Source organism: Chiroxiphia lanceolata, chromosome Z (genome assembly GCF_009829145.1).
Source record: "Chiroxiphia lanceolata isolate bChiLan1 chromosome Z, bChiLan1.pri, whole genome shotgun sequence".
Lineage (NCBI taxonomy): Eukaryota > Metazoa > Chordata > Aves > Passeriformes > Pipridae > Chiroxiphia > Chiroxiphia lanceolata.
Window position 1 is genome coordinate 14,693,309 of NC_045671.1, and position 12,153 is coordinate 14,705,461.

Here is a 12,153-nt window from a genome sequence, read left to right on the forward strand (position 1 = left end):
CATTTAGGTATTTCACCATGCTGCTATTCATTCATTCACTGATTTTTTTTGTCTTAGTTTAAAGAGATGCTAAACAAAAGGAGAACAGCTCTACATGTATTTACATTCCAAAACTAAGCTCCCCTTACCACCCCCCTAGTCTGTCATCCCTTCATAGCTAAACAAACCGTAAAGTCTAGCCCTATGTCCTTGAAGCAAAGTCACAAACACAGTAACAGAAAAGTTTGGTCTTTCAAGAAGAAAAAGACAAAAAGCGGTTTTAATCTATTATAGTTGCCTATGTTGTTTTGACTATGAGCGTCAGCATGTTCAGATAATATGTCCACACTGATCAATTTCTTTACTATTTTGGCTCTTACTAAGCTTTGTTCTTTGACAATTTCCCAGTCATTAATGGCTATTACTGTCCTACTGCTAACACCGGCTCTTAGATACAAGCAATACATTTCCCAAAACTATTTTGCAAACAAAACCAGAGGTTAAATATTTCTCCATGTAAAAGGCAGGCAAAAACAATGGTTGGCTCTCTGCAGCACAGGGGTTTCCATGTAGAGGAAGCCTGACAGACCCTGCTGCCTGTGCCACATACAGCTGCAGGGCCCCCAAGGGAGCTGCTGGGTGCTCCAGCCAGGGCAGGTCACACGCTGTAAACACCAAAACCTGAAGGTTTTCCCCATTTCTGACACAACAATACTTTTCACGTAGTACACACACACAGGCAAGGGTCTGTACCTTTCCCAAGGAGGTGAGAACCTAAACAACATTAGAAAGGCACATCATTCCATTGGGAAACTCTCCAACCTTCTGCTTGTGCTGAAAACTGATGGTTCATGAGTTCTCTGCTGTGGAAGAGACAGAAATACCCCATTTGAAGAGGGCAAAGCATGAGAACAGTATATGAATGAATAAGTGGATTATAAAGAAAATTCCATCACACAGAGAATACATTTAACCCACCTTCTTAAAAGGATTCATAATGAGTTATACCATTTTCTGTTTGTGAACCACATTTTAAACCTTAGTACAGTATGTACAGCTGAAAAATTTAAATATGGGAATTTTACTATAAAGCAATTTATTCTTATTGTGAAAATGCAAAATTATATATTAGAATATCATACCTACCTAACAAGGCCTCTTTGATGAAAGTGGTAAACATTATTTTTTAAGCACTTTACAAAATTACATATTTTAACATTAAAAGGACCCATTGAGATCATTGTGACAGGGATTGCATCCTGTTCAGTTTCAGTTCCGGAGAGACATTGCTGAACACTATGTTTTTGAGCATTAAACATGCAACAAAACTTCTTAGACTGTTGCTAAAATATATTAGACTTTTTGACCACATCCATGATAAGTGTTTTGCTTTGTTATTCCGATCCAGCCTTAAAAGCTGAAGAATTCCAGAGCCTGACTTTCCATCTGGCTTGTTTGGAAAAGTTCTGGCCTTTTCCGTGCCAAAAATACAGGAGTTTTATGATCTTGAAAGTTGTACAGGTTGAATTGATTTCTGCTTTCAAGTATGAGACAGAAATTTATAATCAATGTTTATATAGCATATTTAACTGCTCATGTCCAGCATTGTTACAGCTATTTTAAAAAGCCTTTGTGTGTATGCTTATTACTTCATAAATACTGTTAGAAGGCTTTTTGAAGCTGCATGCTGTTACAAACTCAAAAGGAAAATTCTCCTAGAAATGGTCAAAACTGTTGCAGAGGCAAATCTACGTGTAGAGGGTATTGTGAAAAAAGGGAAGTACTACAGCTATTCCATTCAAACCCCCCCACAGACAGTCTTACTAAAAGCCTTCTGCGGTTTAGCTAAATCCACTTTCAAGGTGGACTAAAAAAAGGACTCTTAACATTCTCTCAGGGAGCTACTGTAGAAGAGCTATTCCTTGACAGATATTTTGGGCTAGTTCTTCATGTAGACAAGCCTTACATGATACCTTTCTTGGCATACTTCCTAACGTTACATCATCCACCACAATGCTTCAGTCTTTTGTAAACAATTTTGTGGGAAGACCCAGGTATTCTGCATTCCAAGTCTTCTAAACTCTTATATACTTTTCATCTATAGAAGGCTTGGTCTATATAAACAGCTTTTCATCAAGCGTTTGTACAGAAAATATGAACTCTGGACATTCCTTTGTCACACTCCGAAGGTTTTCACTAATATCTTCCTTTGTACAAGGAAATTTTCCATCCACACTAAAACCAAAATTTCCGAGCTGATTTCTTAAGAAACTTGCTGTTTCAATCTAGGAAATTATGTGTTCAGAACTCCAGAATCACTTATATAATCTTTAGGTCTATCTTTGAAATTATTCTTTTTCCCTCAATTTTTAATAAGAAATTACTGATTTAGATATGGAAGTTACATTGCTAATCCAAAACTTAATATGGTGCATTAAATATGTTCTGTGATGACAGAAAACATACGCAACTGTGCAAATACATCCATCAAGAGAAAGGCATCCAATAAATTTAAGATAGAAAACAGCACACTTCAGACTCACAGGAAAACAAAAGATAATAAAATGTAATTTCACACTAGGTCAAATGAGGAACTACAGAATAGGTAAGTAAGATATCTCTCCCTTTCCAACAGAAGAAATTCTGCAAGCCAGCCAACTCCAGCTAAAGTAACAGAACATATCACTACGTAACCTTCATGTAATAACCCTGTCTTATCCTTATCTGCCACCATTATCAGCATTACATAAAAAAATGAGTTTATTTCACTTAAAAGTTTGAAATCTTTAACATAAAATTGCAATGGTTACTTGTGTTTCACAAATATCATTGAATGTATTGCCACATATGCTAAAAAAATACAATCAGTATTTTCCTATCTCCATAAACAAATTCAAGAGACTTAGGCACAACATTGTTATTTTGGCACATGCTGAACTAAGTTTGAGTGCACAAAAAGCAGGTCTGCTGGAAATCAATTATTTAACCTCAGAGGATGGTGCAGCCAAAAAATGTAAAACCATTTACTAAAAAAATGTTCTCAACATGACAACAAATGGGGCATTGTAGAAAACAAAACTGTTCTGGACATCACTTCAAGGCTATTCATGACCCGGTTAGAGAAGATGCTCAAAGGCATGATGTGGAGAGCCCTGAAAAAAGATACATACAGTCATACACCATGACAAAGTGCTTTTTTGGACTGCTACAGTCTGCATGATTTCCATCTGCTGTTTATTCGTTCTCTTCACCTTCATCTACTCATTTACATTTTGTGAGAAACAGACATATTTTATGTCTAGCTGTTTTATAGTCCAGCTTTGCTCTCTTGCTTCCCTCATTCCCACCCAAGCTCTTAAAGGCTTCTAGATTTTTCTAATGGCTTTTTTTCTACACTGTCAGCATAGTTGATCAAGTGCAGAAGACTACCACAGCAGTCCTAACTCTCAAACCTGATCATTGAAGCTTTCTTCTCTGAAGAAGCTTCATCATGCATCCAGCCTCCCAGACATATCCATTCCACTAAACCTTTTCATTGGGCCTATAGGATTTTGATAAATTTGTATATGGAAGAAATAGACACAATGCAAGAACGCAAACCCAAACTAGCCAACTAGCATGTCCTCTGTGAATGAACACATTCATATCAGTTAGCAGTGGCACTGCCTGGTTCACTTTTATTTTAATCCAAAAAACCTTTCCAAGAGTCCATTGCTGCTTCCAGGTCCAGATTGGCTTAAACATTACTCGTTTGCTTTCCATATCTATTGGTTGTGCATCAAATCAGCTGCCAGAATATTGTCTCTGTCTCACTATTTAAAACAAGTTTAAAGCTCTTTCTCTAAAAGAAAGTCATAGCAGTGACGTCCCTTCATATGTTAACCAGGCAAGTCTCACACCAATCACCATCCTCTGCTCCTGAAATTTCAATAAGGTCATAAAAGCAAGCACTCAGAAGTGAGTAAAACGGGAGTAAATCTGCTTATGCAGATTGCATTTTGTCCTCTCAATTGTCATTAAAATACCAAAATAATTATATACTTCAAATCCTGTTTTCTTAAAGATGCTTCCTTGAGTCCATGCAAGTTGACAGCCTCTGGAGAACAAGTTCTCCATCTGTATGTGCAGATTAGACCAAATGAAGAAAGCATAACCATGCAATTTGCCTGACATTCTGTGTCTAACCAGCAGAGATCTACTTTTCTGTCATCCAAGAAGAAAGACAGAAACTCTCAATTTTAGTTTAATTTCCTATACTGAAATTCACCATTCCCATAAGGCAGTTGATTACAGTGGGAACAATGCACGAGGCAAAACAGGCTGAGATCTCCCCATTTCAGAGTTTTATTCCTGGTTTAAGGGCCAGGGTGTTTAAGCACCTTCAGAAGAAGGATGCTGGCGAGGATTCACAACAAGTAACTTCAGGTAGGTCAGAATTCCTTCCTCAGTAAAGAGAGATTAGGAAAACACAGATTATTAACATCAGTCAGCAGACATGACACCTGATCTCATGCTTTTCTGATTACCTGCCCCAGGACACCTTTGTCTGGGCCAAAGGGTATTTAGAGGGAGGAAAGCAGCTGCAGCCGTAGCCACCACTATTTTATCTGCGTCCTGTCTGGAGTTTAAATTCTGTGTGTCATACTGACGCAAGACACTAAGATGGTTCAAGTGTTGTGCTAATAACGCTTAGTGATTTTGGCAGGAATCCAGGAACACACTGTACAAAGGAAAAGCTAGACAGATTATGACAATTTTCAACGGCTGATAACTTGCTCAGCTCTCCAAAACCTTAAGGAGCTAGCAAAAGACTTCCCCCACTTTCTACCTTTCTTTTTCAGGAAAGAAAGTAAATGGAAGTAGCTGGAAGTTAAAAAAAAAAAAAAAAAGAGGTTTTCAAACTGCAAAGTATTAATATTGAAAGAACTACCAAAAGTACAACAAATTTGCACTTCTCCTGAAAAATTCAAATACCGTCTGTATGATAAAACAGCAGCAAAACTCTCCTATAATAGTCAGTCATCAGCCTCCAAAATCCTTCTAAGCCTTCCTCTTGTAAAATCACAGTGCTACAGTTCTGATAAGACATTTGTAAAAATGTCAGAAGTTGTTTAAACGTGAAGACCTCCTAATGTGAACTTGTTCTGCTGGCAATAAATCTATCTATCAAGATTACAACTTAGAATAACTAATTGTACAGAGCTCCTCATAACTCTGAAACATCATGTACAGTACTAGAAATAAACAGGGCTCACATGAATCTTCAGGAGACCATCACTACCTCACTTTATACAACAGAACCCTTGATTAGAAACTTTCAGTACTTGTCATATATACTTTTGCAAGGTATTTTAATTCAGTGAGAGAAAAAAAATCCATTTAGTTGAAGAAGCAATCAGCTTAATGATAGAAAATTCATTACTGCACAATAGTCTATAACAGTTGGCCAAGCCAAGAGAAAGTTATGATCTTCAAAAAATGTTTTCTCCATATAAGCCTTGAACTGACCTAGTTAGAACCTTAAACAGAGCTGGAATTCTTCTGTAAACTTTTAAAGGTCTTGCCTGCAGTAATACATTTACTCAACTATCATCCCAGAGTTGTGTCTAGTCCAAGCTTTAACAAATGGACAAACACCGGGAGTAAGTGTTCCCAGAAAAGAGACTTGTTTAGAAGTTTCAAATCCAGGTACTTTAATGCCTGGTAAGTGAGCTTGAGCAGTTTTGTTACTCAGTTTTCAAGAGGAAACTGACAAATACAGAAGTTCTACACAATGAAATAATGAGTTGTGAGGAAGTAACCATTACGATAACTCAGGGTTTGGACTGACTTCCAGTATGGTTCAACAGACTGATCTATTGAACTTTCACAGTTTCCTAAATTCAAAATGTAAAATGCCAGGACAGCGACTGCATATGGCACAAAGTAAAGATGCAGCACTTAGAATTAATAACAAATACTAACATCTTTACCCTATTAATAAAAAAATAATCTATGTGGATTAACCTACAGTATCAAAATTCTTCTTCAGAAGATACATGGACATAATATGATCACTAAATAAAGCCCATGAATTTTCAGTCACCTAAGCAGACTAAGCTTTCACTGGTGTTCTTATAACTAATCAATTTCACAACATCCTGTATTGTACATCAACTCCCTGAATTCAGTTAAAATCTGACAATTTTTTTTTAAAAAGCTTATGAAACATATCGTGCCTTGAAAATGCAACTCCAGCACAATAGATCTGTCTTCACTCTCTGAATTATTCACAGACAATATCCTGTTCATCTCAATACAATTTTATTCTTACAAAAAGCAAACAATACAACTGGTTTGGGGGCTGGGGGGAGAGCTGCATCCCATCTCGTCCTAACCAGTCCAGAGCAATTCTACATGGGGAGATTCCTCTGGATATTACTTAGACTTTCTTAATGAAATTCAGGTGTAATCCCTAAGGCTCTATAGCAAAGGGTATCTTTAGCTCAGCTACAGAATATGGTATTTGCCAAAAGGGGATTAATTATGTTTAGATGTGTCTACTATGAACACCAACAAGTTTAGTCTCTATTTAAAATACATTTCAAAATTCATCTAACTTAAAATTCAGTAGTGAACAAATATAAGCAATTTCTAAAATACACCGGGAAATACAGTTTAAAATTATAAAGACTTTGTTTTCATTAGTTTTAATTTTAATACAGTCAGTTACAATATGAACTGCTCTTGCCCACAGAATATACTTATGGGGTGTAAAATGTCCCATATTGCCACAATGCCATCTGTGGTGTGATCCACAGAGGTTTCCCACCAGCACACAATGGGGCCCAACAAACATTTGTCTTTTAATTTGTTCCCTCTCTCATGCTTTTCCTGAAGAGAAAGCTTTATCCATTAATACTGTTTTGGTTAAGTTTTATGTTTCTTCAATAGTTTTCATGGAGTGTAGATTAGGAGCAGAGTATCAGTCAAGCCCTACACCTCTTTGGAGCAAACACCTTTTCCAGTAGCTTCAATCTTCATATTTTTTTAAAATTATTATTCTATTAATACTTTCAGCCCATCAATCCATCCAGTCTCAACCTGGGACCATAATGTACTCAGACCATTCCAGTAGTCCATGGGGTCTAAGACTGCTATTTGTTGCAGTGAATAAGAAAAGTAAAAATACTGACTAAAGGAAAACAGATAAATACCTCTAAATGTAAAACTGTGAATAGACATCATCTTAAACAGCAGCCCTTCCCTTTTTTTATACCAGGAAGATAAGGCAGATATTTTATCTGTGCTGCAAATTTCAGGCAGATATCCTCAAAACCAGCTAATAACTCACTTTCAGATGTCCTGAAAATAGGTAGATATATTGCACTTTGGAACTAAAACAGTCATTCTTCAGAAAGGAAGTTATCAATCCACTGACAAAAAGGGCAAATAAGGCATCTATAGAATCAGTTAATACATGTGCTTTTGCATGGAAACCTACTGCCAAGAAAAAAAAAAAGGTACATAATCTTGAAATACCAGAAATCTAGAGCTTTTCTTAGATCACTAAATCAACTTTCTGTTTACTTACACAGGCACTGTGTAAGCTAATGCAAGTGTTCAAATCCAATAACCAGTGATGCACTGCCTGAGATCCTAACACTTACTGTAGTCCCACGTTGTATCCATATGTTGTATCCAGATTTTAAATGGTTTAAAATCATAGACGAAGAAAAAATACAGAAGAATCAATGCTGACAGTCCTTGATTATCTTAGCACAAACTATTTATTTTTAAACCCTTCATTTACTGACAAAATGAAACAGTATCTTCACTTCTTTCATCACCTTAGTGTATTTATTATTTTTCTGTAAACAGCTCAGATTTAATCCTCTTACCTGATTGAAGGATGCATGCTAGTGAATAGTGTGGTGGTGGGGAAGGCTCAAACCAGTAGAGCAGAAAAAGCATCAAAGGAATAGACCAGAACAAATACTTGTCTAGACATAGGAAAGTTAATTTAATGTTGAAACGTAATTTAAAGAAGCTTTGGACACCAATCCTTCAAAAAGCTAAGTTGCAAGTTTAATGTTGTGTCTACATTTATAACTGTATTACAAGCCCATATTTTGACTATTTTCTATTACACAGGCTACAAACATAGGAAAGTCTAACTGAAGTGGTAATTGATGTATTTTTAAATTTTCAGTATTGTTAACACAGAGAAAAGCCTCTGTATTCCTGGCCCATCTAATTTTTCAGCTTTAACAACAACTGATCTCTCACCATAACTCCTTCCTTCTTATAAACCCTTTGTGAAGAAACACTGGGACCTGTGCTAATAATGGCTTTCATGTATAATGGAACACCTGATCATTCAGAATTGAATTTGATTTTAAAAACAAGAGTAATAATACAATTCAGGTTCTTTCATAGCAGGATAATGTATTCCTGAACTCTTCAATACAAACCCACAGAAAAGCTAATAGATAAGAAGTCATCAGGAAAACAAGAAAAATGCAGTAGTAGCCATCACCTATGGAGTTCTCTTGCTGCTCACTCATCTATCTAAATAAATTACATTCTGTTAACAGCAGTGTTTTTCCCAGTTCATGTGTTAATTTTATAGCCTGTCAAGTTCTAGGGGAAGAGGTTTAATACAGATCAAACAGCAAGACTCTATTCACTGGAAAAGGAACCTTTCCAAACCAGGAAGGGAGTGGCAAGCGTCATCAGTAGGGGAAGACTCTTCTGCTTAAGTACCACAACTACAGACAGAGGCACCTACAATGGCCAAAGAGGTGATCAAGTGAAATTATTCTAACTACCAAACCCTTTTAGAACTTATAAATTGGTAATTAATCAAATTGCCAAGAGAACACTAGAATATACCACTTTTGATTTTTAACTACACACAGAGGAAGGTTCTGTCACCCTATTCTTTTATCAAATACTTTTTAATTTTGCCTTTATTCTCATTCTGACAGCAGTATGTCCCAGACTGCTGTAAAAAACCCAAATCTGTAACAAACATTGCAGCAAAAAGGGATAGGGGCAACAGAAACCACGTAACCAACCCAGTCCAAGCAGTACAGCCAGTAAAAGTAATTATACAATAATGTAATATGTTAAATTCAAAATCAACTAGTTTTCACTGGATGACCTTCAAACTTCTAAAAGTAACCTTCAAAGGAAGAAAATTGTACACAGTCTTATACAAAGACTAACAGAGTAACAACTTTACTCCCTTAATATTATTACCTTTTATTTATTTAAAGGAGTAATGTACTTTATTGCTCTTTATACTGCAAGACTATGAGGTTTTTATAGAGTCTGCATCCTTTATCCAGTTAACTTTAATTAAAGTATTTCAGTTTTCCCTTTTTTTTTTTTGGTGAAGAAACCTACCCACATTTGCCAGGAGTACGCTTGTATTGTGATGCATGCTTGTACAGCAATAAACAAGTATTTGGGATGAATTCCTGTAGCATACCACAGTTTATTAACACTGAAACGAACAAGCAGACTTTTTAAAAATGCAGACAAATCTGAAATGAGAGGTAAAGGTGACCTGCCCTCCCCTCACCCAGATGGGGCATCTAGGGAAATGTGGCACCCTCCTCCTGTCAGGGAGATTGTCATCTTTCTTCTTTCCTGCCTCCCTGGGACCTTCCTCATGGGTTTTGTCTGGAAATATATGCAGTGAGCAACAAAAGGGTAATGAAAAAACTCATCCTCCTACTAAGTTTCAAAGCACCTTCTTTTTGCCAAGGTCAGTAAGAGTAATACTCCAAGCTTTAAAAGAGACTACTCCATTTTTTAAAATTTTTAACCAAAAGCCCAGGACAAGTATGTTTGATGGGAGAATAAAGGCAGGAAAGCAAGCTGGAACAAGCTACATTTTAGGGTAAGACTAGGAGAAGAAAAAGAAAGTTTCAAAGCATCCTTAACCAAACATGTTAATAGGATATTTTGTGCAAGTTACTTAAGAAAAAAAACCCTAGCCAACCAACCAACCAAAAAAAAAAAAAAAGAAAGAAAAAATCCACACAAACAAACAATCCCAGCTGCTCTAGTTACATGTGCAAGGTGAGTTTCCCACATACACAGACTGAGGCTTCCCATACAGCTCTGACCACTGGCACCTCATGCTGCAGCCCTCCCATTGTCAAGGATACCTGTGGGATTGACTCTTCTCCACCCAATTACCTATTCCAACATATGCAGGAGATTAATTTTCTCTGACATACTGACATCAGGATCTTCAGCATAAACCAGCCAAATAATTTTACGAGTCCAGTTTCAAATAAAAGCTCAAAATAACCACAGGTAAGAGGGATACATATTCAAGTGACTGTGCCCCATGGCAACAGTAGCCTGTGCACAGACTGCACAAACCTCTTGTTGATTCATTTTCTCTTATCTGGATAACTAAAGCATTGTACTGTCTTCATCTGCCCATCCTGACACACAATCTTCTCATGCAAACATCCTGCCGCCAAAATCCTACTCCCAGACGAAACAAAGGCATAAAATCTAAGACCTATTACCTCCAGTTTTCTACAATTTCGCCCCTTCTCCTCACTTTGCAGTTATCTTACAATAGAAATAACTCTTGGCTGTAAAGATTCTAGCTGTCATCTAGTGTACCTTTCAGAAAAAGAAGATGAAAAAAAAGGGGAGGCAGAAGGGCTGCATGCTCTTCCAGTAACTTTTCCTGTAAGAATAACCGAAAGCGATGGAGAAGAGTGGTAGTTCCCTCTGGAAACCGCATGTATGATGCCAGAATACTGCTGCTGGGTATTTCTGCGGAAGAACTAAAAACCTAAATGTCATCACAGTTATATTTCTTTAAAATTTACTGTTTGTCTGAATATTCAGAAAGGCCTTGTTCCCACTGTACCATGCGTGGGGCAGGACAGAGTTCTAATGTGTGGTGCTCCAGCCAGAATGTCACACATTTGGTTCTGCACACATAAAAAACCCCCAAACCACTCTAGGAAAACACTGCAGGAAAAACTTGAAATCCTCTAAACTAGGAAAGGAAAATAGTGAAATAATAAACTGTGGTAGATCCTTCAGTACTATTCAGGAACTTGTATTTTAACAGCACATAGAAGCAATATACATGTTGTGAAGATGCATCTTCAGACACACTCAAAATTCTCTTTCCAAGTAGTATGGGTCAGAAACACTGTTATTTAGTGTGTTTTGCAAACATTTTATAGAGTTTCTCAAGATACTGTGACTGTGTCATATCGTCAATTATTCTGCTTAAGTGTGATCACTATAAATCACAGCTTAAGAATTAAATACACCTCCCAGCTTAGGACTCTGAAATCTATAAACTCCAGCTTTTCATAAAAGAGCTCTTTGGGAGAATAGTTGTATCGACTTTTACACTGAAATGCTCCATTCTCAGAAAGAGTGAGTCCTGAACTTGCATTATTCTAGTTCAATTTTTTCTGGAATTTATTTAAATCAACATGTTCTTATTCAAAGGATTTTTTGGGGGTATTTTTTCTCTTGACAATTTTTCTAAGGCATGCAGGACTTTTCATTTTACACTAAGCACTTTTTGAACGCACTTCAAGCTTTTATAATGTATACAAATACATATTAATAACTGAAATTGAGAATTGAGAACTGAGACCTCACCTCAATGCCACAAATGAAATAATTCCAGTCATTATATAGGTTGTTCCATTTCTGGATGCTGAAGACTGATCACTAAATTCCTAAAACAACAGCTGAATGCATTCATCATGATTTTAAAAGGACTCCACCCTCATAATTATACTAAGAGAAAAATACTTTCACATTGCCTCTAAAATGGGGAGAGGGGAAGGGCTGAGATTTTTGTAACAGGTTCTGTATAAGCTGAAGAATTTTGCAAATGTTACTTCATACTATTATATAGTATAAATTTTTAGCAACAACACTAGAACTGCTTTTCTAACTTAAATAGTAGCCTGAGACAGTAAATATGTTGGAAAAAAGATCAATAATTAAGATATTTTCTTAGCAACTCTCTTGATGCCCTGGTTTCTCAGCCTAAAAGAAGATAATTACTGGAACTTAGGTACATTTAAAAGAGGGTATCACCATTTGTGAGGAAACAGGGGTATTAAAACAAGTATCCATACAACTTGTAGATTTATTTTTCTTGTTTTGGCAAGACAGTGGACTATC

At 36.6% G+C, this 12,153-nt stretch overlaps 1 protein-coding gene across 3 annotated transcripts in view; it reads right to left on the bottom strand.

Annotated features, from left to right (window-relative positions):
* Positions 1-12,153, bottom strand: part of ARL15 (ADP ribosylation factor like GTPase 15) — a 243,710-nt gene that overhangs the window by 92,417 nt on the left and 139,140 nt on the right. The window lies entirely within an intron of this gene.